Genomic DNA, 13,431 nt, shown 5'->3' on the forward strand with positions numbered 1-13,431 from the left:
AAATGCACTAGCTTGTCTGGCTACCTTTTCTCAATTGTGCCAAAGGAAAATAGCTGTACTCCCAAACCTGTGCTTTTGGTCAATTGCATTTCCTGTACTTGTAAAGATTAACTTGTTGATTCTGCTGGAATTGTAGACGTAGCCCAGAGTAAACACCTCAACAATGTATATTTGGCTTCCTGACAATATTGGGGATCATTGAGAAGGAAAGATAGGTGTTCCTTGTCGTTGGGGTCAGACAGGACCGCTAAGACAGTGCCAGAAGAGCCTGCTGACCAGACAGTGACCCAGTCTAATTATTTGCGTGTATGATTGAGTTTCTTTCACTGCCCAGTGGAGTAGGCATGCTTTAGATCTGATGCTAGCAGCAACTGGGAGCCAGTGACGGGATGGAACTGAAGGGCAACGTTAACATCAGCATTCTTGATCAGCTGTTGCACCAATATATTCTGTTCCACTGACCATCTAAATACTTGAAGGGCTCAATACAATTAACATGCAGCAGGCCGACAAAGAGTGAATCATACCAATTTCCATGTAACACTGAATGGGAATACTTGGTTTATACAGAAATTTGGAAAAATACATTGACAGCAAATATGTGAAGTTTGAGGTATAATTAACTTTTTTGTAGCCAAGATGCACCAACTTGGTAATAGTAAGTGCAAAATGAATCTATCCCATTGCAAAGGAATCTGCTCAAGGTACATTGTGGGAAAATCTCAACTACATCCTCTCTCCTCAAAACCCACTGGAGAAGGTCAGCGGGGCGGTACCTCTGACTTTCCCATGATGGGTTGAGGATAGAAGACAGGATGAGTATTCCCATTCCTACACTGACACCCTGTGGTTTTCAGCAGTAAAGCACAATTTTTACACCAACCAAAGAACTACAGAACTGAGGTGGAAGTATGAGAAGTCAATTCTGCAGACGAGAAAAATAAATAAATTTATTCAAGAAAGGGATGTCTCAATTACACACTTTAACTCATATGTTTTAGTACTTTTTTATACAGCAAAAATAAAGACATGATTCTGCATTACAACAGGCTAAAGCAGATCTCTCACATAATAATTCTCACATTTCTGACCGCCCATCGTTCTTCCGAAGACCCTTGCTGTTGTTTCAGCCACCAAGGCTGCATCCCGATTCTCCACCCTTTTTCCAGAGTCTACACTCCCCATCATGGATTTAACAATGGTGGAAACTTCTCCAGCCAATGATTACACCAATCCAATGCTTGTAAATCCATAACAAGAAATGTGCAAATATACACACACTTCTGGAAAAGGGTGGATAATAGGGGATGCCGCCATAGTTTCAGGAGTACAACGGAGTGTTTCTTTCCTTGTTGAGTTTTAAATACAGTAGATCTTGTCGGTAAATGGTTCTCTGCTAGGAGGAGTCAAGTCACTGGTGCTTCTCTAGGTTCAGAGGAAGCCGCTGGTGTAGGGAGGAGTGTTTCTGTCAATGTGTCACTGACCACTGGGGCTCTGGAGGAGGCTGTTGCGTCCAGGATGAGGGTGTCTGCTCATAGGAGATTGCCGTTTGCGGAGCTAGGTGGGAGAGTGAACTCAGATGGAGGCAGAGTTACCCCTGGGACCAGAGGCAGCTGGGAGTTGAGCATGGGGAGGAAGAGGGGCCAATGGAGGGAAACCTGAGGAGACAGGTGGAAAGTTACAGCAATACAGGAATATTACTAACAGTAGTATACAAATATCCATAAAACTACATCTTAAAAACCATCAAAGAATCTTGAAAACATTACCTGCTGGTGGCATCCCTCCAATACCTGGTAATGACACAGTGCCCAAGTCTGGTAAAGTGACATTTAAATTTGCCAGTTTGTAAAGGGGAGGTAGGCCTCCGGGTAACGACATTAGACCTGTGCAGGACATATGAACACAATGAAATACACCAAGCCACATAAACATAATACATGCATCATATTGTTCCCAAACTAGAACCGTGTCCAACAATGACCTGGTAATGTGGTAGCAGGGATGACTGGAGGTATAGTGCCAGGAGGCTGACTTGGCTAGGCAACATTGGCACAGTAGGTACTCCTTGGACAAAGATACAATCCATTGTTAATAACTCATCTCTTACTTGGTGATATCAAGTCTGTAAGCAATATGCGTCTCAATGAAAAGTAGTGATACCTAGCATACCCGTTTGAAGAGTGCTCGGGACAGTGAGAGGAGCTGAGCTAACTGACAGGTCAAAGAGATTTTGTTCCAACCCAGTTGGAGCAGAAGGCACTGCAGATTGAGAACTGACAGCAGAGAGCTGTACCTGAGGAACAAATGAAAACTGGGATCAACACCCAGTGCTGTAGAATATTCTCATTCCTTCACGTGTTGGGAGTGAAAAGAAGTAGGTCATTTACAAAAAATGTCTTACCTCTGTGAAGCCATCCTTAAGTGGGGAAACTGGTTCACTTGGAATATGTCCAGGGAAACTGATGTTCTTACCCTCTTCAAATGTATGTGTGGGTATCCTGTGCAGGTAGCCATAGCCAATCCCACAGCCTAGGCTGAAGAAGGGCACAGAGAGTATGTGTGCTATGGGCCAGCCTATAGGCATTTCAGCTAAATGAATTAACAAAACGTCAATGCCATACCTGCCCTCTCCACCCCATTCAAAGTTTGGAATGATAACCACATCCCGACAGTTGTCCGTGTCAGTGTTATACACATACAACTTAAGCCCTTTCCCTTCATGCGTCTCAATGAGGGAGAAGAGATCCTCAGACTGTGGGGAAAAGTCCAGACAAAAACCATAGTCAAACACTACATTAACAGCTTAGTGTAGGGAAAACATCATTGAAATGACACTAAAGAAAGGCATCCCACACACCTCGTTCATGACAGTGTCTGCACCTATGATGTAGTCAGTGTGTGGTCTCAAACCAGCCATGGCTGCAGGAGAGTTTGGCTCCACTTCCTAGGGACAAGAAATAGAATACAGACCGAAATTGTAAACACAGTGTGCCGTGAAAAAGTATTTGTCCCCTTTCTAATTTTCTCTACTTTCGCATATTTTGATACTGTGTGTTATCAGATCTTCAACCAAAACCTAATATTAGATAAAGGGAACCTGAGTAAACAAATAACAACAATGACATACTTCGTTTATTTCATAAACAAAGTGCAACACCCAATGCCTCTGTGAAAAAGTAATTGCCCCCTTACACTCAATAACTGGTTGTGCCACCTTAAACTGCAATGACTACAACCAAATGCTTCCTGTAGTTGTTGATCAGTCTCTCACATCACTGTGGAGGAATTTTGGCCCACTCTTGCATGCAGAACTGCTTTAACTAAGCGACATTCGTGGGTTTTCAAGCATGAACTGCTCATTTCAAGTTCTGCCACATCTCAATTGAGATTAGGTCTGTATTTTGACTAGGCCATTCCAAAACTTCAAATTTGTTGTCCAAAAAGTTATACTTTTGAATCATCTGTTCATAGAACATTCTTCCAAGAGTCTTGAACCATCCAGGTGCTTCCTTGTGCTTTTTGGCAAACTTCAGTCAACTTTTTGGACGACATGGGTCCAATTATGCCTGCCGAAAACAAAACACTGCATTCCACAGTTTGAACCTCAAACAACCTAGCAATGGTCAAGCATGGTGGTGGTAGTGTGATGGTTTGGGGATGCTTTGCTGCCTCAGGACCTGGACGACTTGCCTTAATAGAAGGAACCATGAATTTTGCTCTGTATCAGAGAATTCTACAGGAGAATATCAGCTATTCATCTGTGAGCTGAAGCTGAAGGGCAGCTGGGTCATACAGCAAGACAATGATCCAAAACACACACTCAAGTCTACATGAAAATGAATAAAAAGCAACAAATTTGAAATGGCCTAGTCAAAATCCAGACCTTATCCCAATTGAGATGTTGTGGCCGAACTTAAAAACGAGCTTAAAAATGTTTGCAAAAATAGAGAAATTATTAAGGCAAATACATTTTCACAGCACTGTATATCGGGTCACTGCAAGTCTTCACATCAACACATTTCCAGTTATTCATATGTGCAGCTCTAAACGCTAAGGCGATTCACTCACCAGAACATGCCACACATTCTCATTGGCTCCTTCAAAGCTGCAGAATCGGATGCTGACACCCAGCAGCCCCTGGCCTCCCCACATGTTGTTGGGTGTGACTGTTGCCTCCCTCAGCTCAATCGTCTTGCTGCTGTATACCAGCATCTTGACGGGTTTCTCCACATTCACCTTCAGCAAGTCTTTTAATGTGTCATCATCTTTGTTCTGACAAAAATGTACAGATGTTAATTAAAGTGCATCATCACCTGTAAACAAAGTTAGTCCACCTATAGGTTGTCTTGTAACCATGGCTTTGAAAATAGTTGAGCTGCAATGGGATCTGACAGCTTCAGGATGTAGATAATTTGAGAAATGACAGTTTACCAATCTTGTGTCACTGATGGAAATAATAAAGTCAAAGAATGGTTCCAATCCTGCACGATGCCCAGGGGAATTCTCTTGCACCTGCAAATTGAGACAGGATTTTTGCGCATGGCATAAATAACATGATATTCATATTGCCTTTAAAAATTAAATGACCACACTTTTACAGCCAACACACAGGTGCAATGCCCTTTGCAAATGTGTTCTGAATTGAAACGACATCCCACCCCCGTCATGCACATTGACAGACCGGTTGCTCGAGTCAAGCGACGACCTGGTACTAGTTAACTAACTAACTAGCTATCCAACTCAGCTTGCACAATTTCACTCGTCAGACATTGCTCTGTTTAATTGGTTAGACTACACCGTTTTTTTCTGAACGACAAACGTGGTGAATTACTCACATGGAGCACATAAATTACACACTGACAATTCTACAACAACCTGATGACTGCAACAACATTATCGTCATTCACACTCATGACAAGTATTTATGTGTTACGTTCCCATCATCAACTAGCCCAGTTACAGCTCGTGGTTTAGCATGCTACTAAAGATCCATACTCTGAGGACGTGATAACCTTCGGATCCTCCTCCAGGTATTTCGATGCTCTGTGCACCCCCCATGTCTCCTCAAACCCTGGATATTATTCTGGTGAATAAATCAGTGTAGCTGGCTAGACACAGTAGCTAACACTTTCCCCAGGTTCCGGGATGATGCTAAAATCAAGATTGCCTACATAGCCACCCTTCCGGAACACTGTAAGAGAGCGTTTCTGGCATCATCTAAAATATATATTTTTTAAATACTAAAACCTTGTATCTTTCCTCTACCATATGTGTTCAGTGTGTTTTTTATATATATATTTTTTTCTCTAATTGACTACCCAATCCCCGGCCTGGTCTTGGTCTGTTTCGCAAGCGTTCCCGGAAGTCTCGCGATATTGTGACTCGGTGTTTAGAATCTGTGCTATGCATTTATGCAATTTTATATGCTCTTATTTTAAGGATACTTAAGGTCCCTTTAAAGAAAAAACGGTTAATGTTAAGGGTAATAGAAGGTTAAATGACCCTGAATTGGCTATTTGATATGTTTTAGAATGAGAGTGGAGCTGATGAAAGCAGTGTATGCTATGGTGTCTAGCTCATGATTGGGGAATCATCACAAACAGGAGCCTTATTAATCTGTCTCACGTAATCCATCGTGTTCCAGGCTTTACGTATGATGAAAAATGAATTTAATGTTGAACAATTGGATGATAGACGACATAAATGTAATGTGTTTTCCTCAACAAACTGTATCAGTGCCTTTGTCCATTGGGGCAACAACCAAACATTGTAAATGAAAACAACAACATCTTTGTTGATGCCATAGGTGCTGGATGGTGCTGTCTAATACAATCACTGGAAGGAGTATGGCATATTGCTATCATTTTAGAACAGGAGTGGAGGAGGCTGAGGTAAACTGTAAGGAAGTCGCTTGCACAAACAGATTAACCCTATCAGTCCTGAGACCCCAGCAAAAAAACAGCTTTTCATTTATCTGACTTTCATTTATCATCAAGCCCTCATATTTAGCCTCACAATTAATTGTTTTACCATTTTCAGGAAAGCCAGGGCTATAAGTAGAACACAACATCATTTGACATTCAGGAGTTTTATTGACATGTCAATTAAATAAATAAGGTCCACCAAAGCAAAAACCTGATAAAAATTCACTCACCAGAACATGCCACACATTCTCATTGGCTCCTTTGAAGCTGCAGAATCTGATAAAATGTATTTATATGAAGGCTGTAAGTACAGTAATTATTTGCTCAGTGGGAAATTAATATCGGACTAGTGACAACTGTTTGGAGTTTGTGACAGAAATTATGTGAGTTCATTACAGTATTATACAATGGGTGGGTCTAATCCTGAATGCTGATTGGTTAAAACCACATTCCAGCCAGTGTCTAGTCTATGACATTAAAATGCCAATTTTCTCTGTTCCATCTGACTGCGCAATCCACTACCTCATCAGCCCAGCCAGGCAATTTATAAGCTTCTCCACTATAAAAAGTATCTAGACATAATCTCACATTTCTTTTAGACTAACATTTAGTTTTCAACAGCGGAGATTTGAATTAACCTTGCTGTCTGTCTCTCCGACATTTGCAACATTGTTTCAATATTCAAATTAGATCTCCAGCTGTCCCAGAGTAAAAGTGAATGTGTCGGGAGTCGGAACGAGACAGACAGGCAGTGTTTCTCAGCCAGTCTAAATCATGAATCAGCTGGCATAATTTTTATGAATATATACAAAAAAAGGTAAATTGAAAAAAAGTCAAAACAAACAAAGTGCAGCTAGTTTGCAGTATTTCCAGCTTAAATTTAAAGTGATTGTGTTAGCTGTATTGTTGGCTAGCTCCTCTGAACAGCAGTATCCTGAGGAGAGAGCACATTTTCTAGGCCAGGCGAAATCACACCTCATTATCAAATCCAATCAAATCAAATTTTATTGGTCACATACACATGGTTAGCAGATGTTAATGCGAGTGTAGCGAAATGCTTGTGCTTCTAGTTCCGACCATGCAGTAATATCTAACAAGTAATCTAACAATTTCACAACAACTACCTTATACACACAAGTGTAAAGGAATGATTAAGAATATGTACATATAAATATATGGATGAGTGATGGCCAAACAGCACAGGCAAAATGCAGTAGATGGTATAGAGTACAGTATATACACATGAGATGAGTAATGTAGGGTATGTAAACATTATATAAAGTGGCATTGTTTACATTGATACATTTATTACATCCAAATGTTAGTTATAAAAGTGGCTAGAGATTGAGTCTGTATGTTGGCAGAAGCCACTCAATGTTAGTGTGGCTGTTTAACAGTCTGATGGCCTTGAGATAGAAGCTGTTTTTCAGTCTCTAGGTCCCAGCTTTGATGCACCTGTACTGACATCGCCTTCTGGATGATAGCGGGGTGAACAGGCAGTGGCTCGGGTGGTTGTTGTCCTTGATGATATTTTTGGCCTTCCTGTGACATCGGATGGTGTAGGTGTCCTGGAGGGCAGGTAGTTTGCCCCTGGTGATGCGTTGTGCAGACCTCACTACCCTCTGGAGAGCCTTACGGTTGTGGGCGGAGCAGTTGCCGTACCAGGCGGTGATACAGCCCGACAGGATGCTCTCGATTGTGCATCTGTAAAAGTTTGTGAGTGTTTTTGGTGACAAGCCAAATTTCTTCAGCCTCGAGTTGAAGAGGCGCTGTTGCGCCTTCTTCACCACGCTGTCTGTGTGGGTGGACCATTTCAGTTTGTCCGTGATGTGTACGCCGAGGAACTTAAAACTTTCCACCTTCTCCACTACTGATGTGGATAGGGAGCTGCTCCCTCTGCTGTTTCCTGAAGTCCACGATCATCTCCTTTGTTTTGTTGACGTTGAGTGTGAGGTTATTTTCCTGACACCACACTCCGAGGGCCCTCACCTCCTCCCTGTAGGCCGTCTCGTCGTTGTTGATAATCAAGCCTACCACTATAGTGTCGTCTGCAAACTTGATGATTGAGTTTGGAGGTGTGCATGGCCACGCAGTCATGGGTGAACAGGGAGTACAGGAGGGGGCTGAGAACACACCCTTGTGGGGCCCCAGTGTTGAGGATCAGTGGGGTGGAGATGTTGTTTCCTACCCTCACCACCTGGGGGCGGCCCGTCAGAAAGTCCAGGACCCAGTTGCACAGGGCGGGGTTGAGACCCAGGGTCTCGAGCTTAATGACGAGTTTGGAGGGTACTATGGTTTAAATGCTGAGCTGTAATCGATGAACAGCATTCTTACATAGGTATTCCTCTTGTCCAGATGGGTTAGGGCAGCGTGCAGTGTGGTTTCGATTGCGTCGTCTGTGGACCTATTGGGGCGGTAAGCAAATTGGAGTGGCTCTAGGGTGTCAGGTAGGGTGAAGGCGATATGATCCTTGACTATTCTTTTAAAGCACTTCATAATGATGGAAGTGAGCGCTACAGTATGATAGTCGTTTAGCTCAGTTACCTTAGCTTTCTTGGGAACAGGAACAATGGTGGCCCTCTTGAAGCATGTGGGAACAGCAGACTGTTCAGGTGCATCCTGTTTCTATTGATCATCTGTAAGATGTTTCTACAACTTGATTGGCGTCTACCTGTGGTACATTCAATTGATTGGACATGATTTGGAAAGGCACACACTTGTCTATATAAGGTCCCACAGTTGACAGTGCATGTCAGAGCAAAAACCAAGCCATGAGGTCGAATGAATTGTCCGTAGAGCTCCAAGACAGGATTGTGTCAAGGCACAGATCTGGGGAAGGGCACCAAAAAAATGTCTGCAGCATTGAAGGTCCCCAAGAACACAGTGTTCTCCATTATTCTTAGACTACTGCGCCACTCGGGAGCCCAAGGCACTGCATCTCAGTGCTAGAGGCGTCACTACAGACACCCTGGTATGAATCCAGGACTCCACCAATCAGACCTTTATGGTAGAGTGGCCAGACGGAAGCCACTCCTCAGTAAAAGGCACATGATAGCCCGCTTGGAGTTAGCCAAAAGGCACCTAAAGACTCTCAGACAACAAGATTCTCTGGTCTGATGAAACAAAGATTGAACTCTTTGGCCCGAATGCCAAGTGTCACGTCTGGAGGAAACCTGGCCCCATTTTTCAGAGGCAGGGACTGGGAGACTAGTCAGGATCGAGGCAAAGATGAACGGAGCAAAGTACAGAGAGATCCTTTATTTTTAAAATATTGTTTTTACACCTTTTTCTCCCCAATTTCGTGATATCGAATTGGTAGTTACAGTCTTGCGGACTTGGGAGAGGTGAAGGTCGAGAGCCATGCGTCCTCAGAAACACGACCCGCCAAGCCGAACTGCTTCTTGACACACTGCTCGCTTAACACGGGAGCCAGCCGCACCAATGTGTCGGAGGAAACACTGTACAGCTGTCGACACGAAGCCAGCGTGCATGCGCCCGGCCGCCACAAGGAGTCACTAGAGCGTGATGGGACAAGGACATCCAAGCCAGCCAAACCCTCCCCTAACCCGGACGACGCTGGGCCAGTCGTGCGCCACCTCATGAGTCTCCCGGTCGCGGCCGGCTGCGACACAGCCCGGGATCGAACCCGGATCTGTAGTGATGCCTCTAGCACTGATCAGTGCCTTAGACTGCTGCCCCACTCGGGAGTCCTACAGAGAGATCCTTGATGAAAACCTGCTCCAGAGCGCTCAGGACCCTAAGCACACAGCCAAGACAATGCAGGAGTGGCTTCGGGACAAGTTTCTGAATGTCCTTGAGTGGCCCAGCCAGAGTTCGGACTTGAACCCGATTGAACATCTCTGGAGAGACCTGATAATAGCTGTTCAGCAACGCTCCCCATCCAACCTGACAGAGCTTGAGAGGATCTGCAGAGAAGAATGGGATAAACTCACCAAATCAAGCTCGTAGCGTCAGAAGACTCAAGGCTGTAATTGCTGCCGAAGGTGCTTCGACAAAGTGCTGAGTAAAGGGGCTGAATACTTATGTAAATGTCATACTTCTGTTTTTAATTTTTAATAAATTAGCAAACATTTCTAAAAACCTGTTTTTGCATTGTCATTATGGGGTATTGTGTGTAGATTGATGAGGGGGAAAAAACTATATAATACATTTTAGAATAAAGCTGTAATGTAACAAAATGTGAAAAAAGTCAAGGGTTCTGAATACTTTCTGAATGCACTGTACATGTCACTATAAATCAGCTTAAACAAATGCAGCTACTTTGTTGTTATTCTCGCTACACTGTTTGACGTAACTGTAAGTTAGCCGTAATTTGCTAGCTAGCAAGCAAGAGATAAGAACATTGACAGCCAGTATGGCAATGGAACATTTAGAACGAACGACTGGGTTGCATCTCTGGTAACCGTACCGATAGAACGAATGACCAGCCACCTTGGGTATTAACCTTAGTTAACCTTTAATGAAAATATGTCAACTTCATCTCGGGCCTAACAACACCCGTGCCAATATATCCTCCAAGCACTGGCTTCCCGGGCATTATCACTTAATTATAGACACTATGTCCTTGGATTTCCTATGATCTTCTATGATCTCCCCTTACCTTCTAACAACTCTTGTGTAGCTTGTGAGCATCATAGAGTAAAACATGTTACGTGTGTGTTTTTGAGAGTCTCAGCTTTTCATTAATAGCTTTTAATAGTTTGTAGCTCGGACTCTACAAACGTTTTCGTAAAAAGACCCGGCTCCGGGCCCCTTCGGGATCTGCCCTTGTCTCACAAATATGCTCTAGCTCAGCCCCTGTTAATCACACAGACTAATGGTGTTGAAAAGGGGTTAGTAGCCCAAATTGCATTGGCGTCACAGTGGGACTCATTGAGTTAATGAATAGATAATTGAATATCTTTGGGATGCAAGTTTTATCATATAATTTGAAATAAAGTTGTTCAGAGTTATGCTTACACTCATCAATCATGAACAGTCCTTTTAGTCTGAATGTCCATGTGATCAACTTGATATGGGCATACTCTGATCTAGAGTAGCTTTCCACAGCAGCCTCTTGCAGTGGACAAAATTACCGAGGAGCCTATATGTTGGAGTGAAATTCTACAGGTAAACAACTGTTTCCACTCTTGTTGTGGTGTGAAATTGAACAAACAGATGAGCATGGATTGTGGTGATACAATAAAACAGCTGAGATGAATCAACCAATGTGGGGGGCCGTATAGCCATACCCCAAATGTACAGGGTTGCTTGGACAGTGAAGTGAATCTCTCAATGTCAGAGATTGGGCCTACTAATCAATATTAAACCTTCTATAACTTATATATCAATTACCTTTATTTGTTTTGTAAAACATATAGTAATATACCGGTATTGATTAAGCAAATATATTAACTTTAAAATTAAGCTTAGCCTATTATTTCTCTTATAAAGAAGGAGATATATGAAAGGATTCAAGTATATTGCTTTCTGTACTGTATGTTAGGCTAGGCCTCTACAAACTGTGGTTGTAAAAGTTCCATCTTACTGGCCTTACGCTATTGTAAGGGGGAAAATGCATCATACTGGGATAATAATCTCCCCAGCGGAAGGATACCTTTATGCTCTGGTTTTGAGGCCAAATTACCCCCACTTCAAAGGATTACACCCATCATAGACTAGAAAGAAATAGTCATTATCTGCCCTCGTCCTTTAACATTATGTTGAAAATGGTCTCTGTCGATAATGCTTTCAAGGCTGGGAGGACAAGAATCATACTAGCGTCCTATGAGTAGTATGTTGAAATATCACCACCATGGCTTATGTAGCAATGACTCTGATAACAAACTGTAAGAATTAAATGCTTAATCTGCATTCCTGGTCATAAATGTATACAATATGTGTGCTTGTATGTTCATACTGAATTTACAATTTAATTCAGTACTATGGTAATAATGTTTGATTTATACATATGATTAATAATATATTTTGCTACAGTATTACATTTGTGACCTTAAAATTGTTGTCCTTTTCACTTTTAATCACTGAAGAATTTTCTGTCTACAGTGACGCTATCCTACTAGAAGTAAATAAATAAACTCAGTATTTCACTCGCAGCTTGCTGACACCTTAAGTCCCTGCAATCATCACTCCTCTCAGGGCCGCTCTATGTGGCTGTCACGGATTTATATCCATTCAGTCCTCCAAGTAATTTACAATGCAAGTCTGGACTAGGGAATCTACTATTCTTAGTATACATGAAAATATATTTTTACAGCACTATAAAATATACTCTGGGGAGTTTTTAGGACACGGACTTGAACGTTTTGTGAGAGTCAACATTTTATGGTGTATATTACTGAAGAAGTACCAAATTCGTTTGGGAATGTCAAAACTCGCTAATGCTAAACACTGAAGCCTGTAAAATAAATGAGTATATTTTACTTATGAACTGGCAACAATCTGGGCAATAAAATTAGTATGTACATAGAGAAGATTACCAATATTTAACATTATGGCAATGTTTAAAATACTCTTTAGAGCAGAGCAAAAACATTACCCGTCTGGGTTAAACTTGGCAGTCAACGTGCTGGATCCTTCAGCGTGCACCACATGGCAAACAGCTGTGTCTTTTCTGGATTGCCATGCTGACCACACCAACTGCCTGGCCTGGCCTGGCTCCGGCCTGTCATGATGGCGGATGGACCTTCCAGAGCTGTGCTCGCCAACCACGATCTCCTTCCTGTCTGTCTTTGGCTCTCTGCTTGTAGTCCAGTTGGAAAGCTAATGAGAGCCTTCCAAATGTATTCTGACAAAGCTTAGTGATTGCAGTCATAATCAAGCCGAGTGCAAAAATGAATAGAATTGTGCACTGCAGCGGGTTTGTATTTTAATGACAAACTTAATGAATCCTCTGTGACAGGTCATTATCCCTGGGTAGAGAAAACTGTCAAAATAAAGGGAGCCTGTGGTTAGAGGAGCTGTATAATCTCACAGACATACTGTGCTGGGAGGCAGAGATAAAGTGCTCCTCAGAGAGAGAGAGGGGGGGGGGGGGGGGGTTTAGCTGACAGTTCAGTACAGGTACCTGCTGGTGAAATGTTTATCACACAGACTGTTTATTATTTTCATTTCAACCACTGACACGATGTTCCCTGCCAGGTCAGTTCATGGCTTGTAGTCAGTATACGTGCAGTACCCTGGAAATGTCAGCCCTCCTCATGTTAGAAACAATTAACAATTAACATTTAACAATTAGAGTGAGGCTGAGCACTGCATTACTGTCCCATTCCGTGGGTCGTCTTGTTTCTTTAAAGCACATGATGGTAATCAGCATGCAAGGCCCGGTTGCAGTGTAATTGCTCTTGGCAAACACTAATTGCCTTTAGAAACTGTCCAAGACAGACATTTACTAGCAGTCTTTCAACTTTAACAAGAGCCCCATTAGGAGTTCAGACGTTATAGCCGGAGAGATGAGCAAGTTGCTGTTGATGCATTGTTAATT

At 42.6% G+C, this 13,431-nt stretch overlaps 1 pseudogene; it reads right to left on the reverse strand.

Moving 5' to 3' along the window:
• Nucleotides 1-930: 930 nt before the first annotated feature.
• On the reverse strand, nt 931-5,271 carry LOC139546878 (Golgi reassembly-stacking protein 2-like; annotated as a pseudogene).
• Nucleotides 5,272-13,431: the final 8,160 nt, after the last annotated feature.

This window comes from Salvelinus alpinus, chromosome 20 (genome assembly GCF_045679555.1).
Source record: "Salvelinus alpinus chromosome 20, SLU_Salpinus.1, whole genome shotgun sequence".
Classification (NCBI taxonomy): Eukaryota; Metazoa; Chordata; class Actinopteri; order Salmoniformes; family Salmonidae; genus Salvelinus; species Salvelinus alpinus.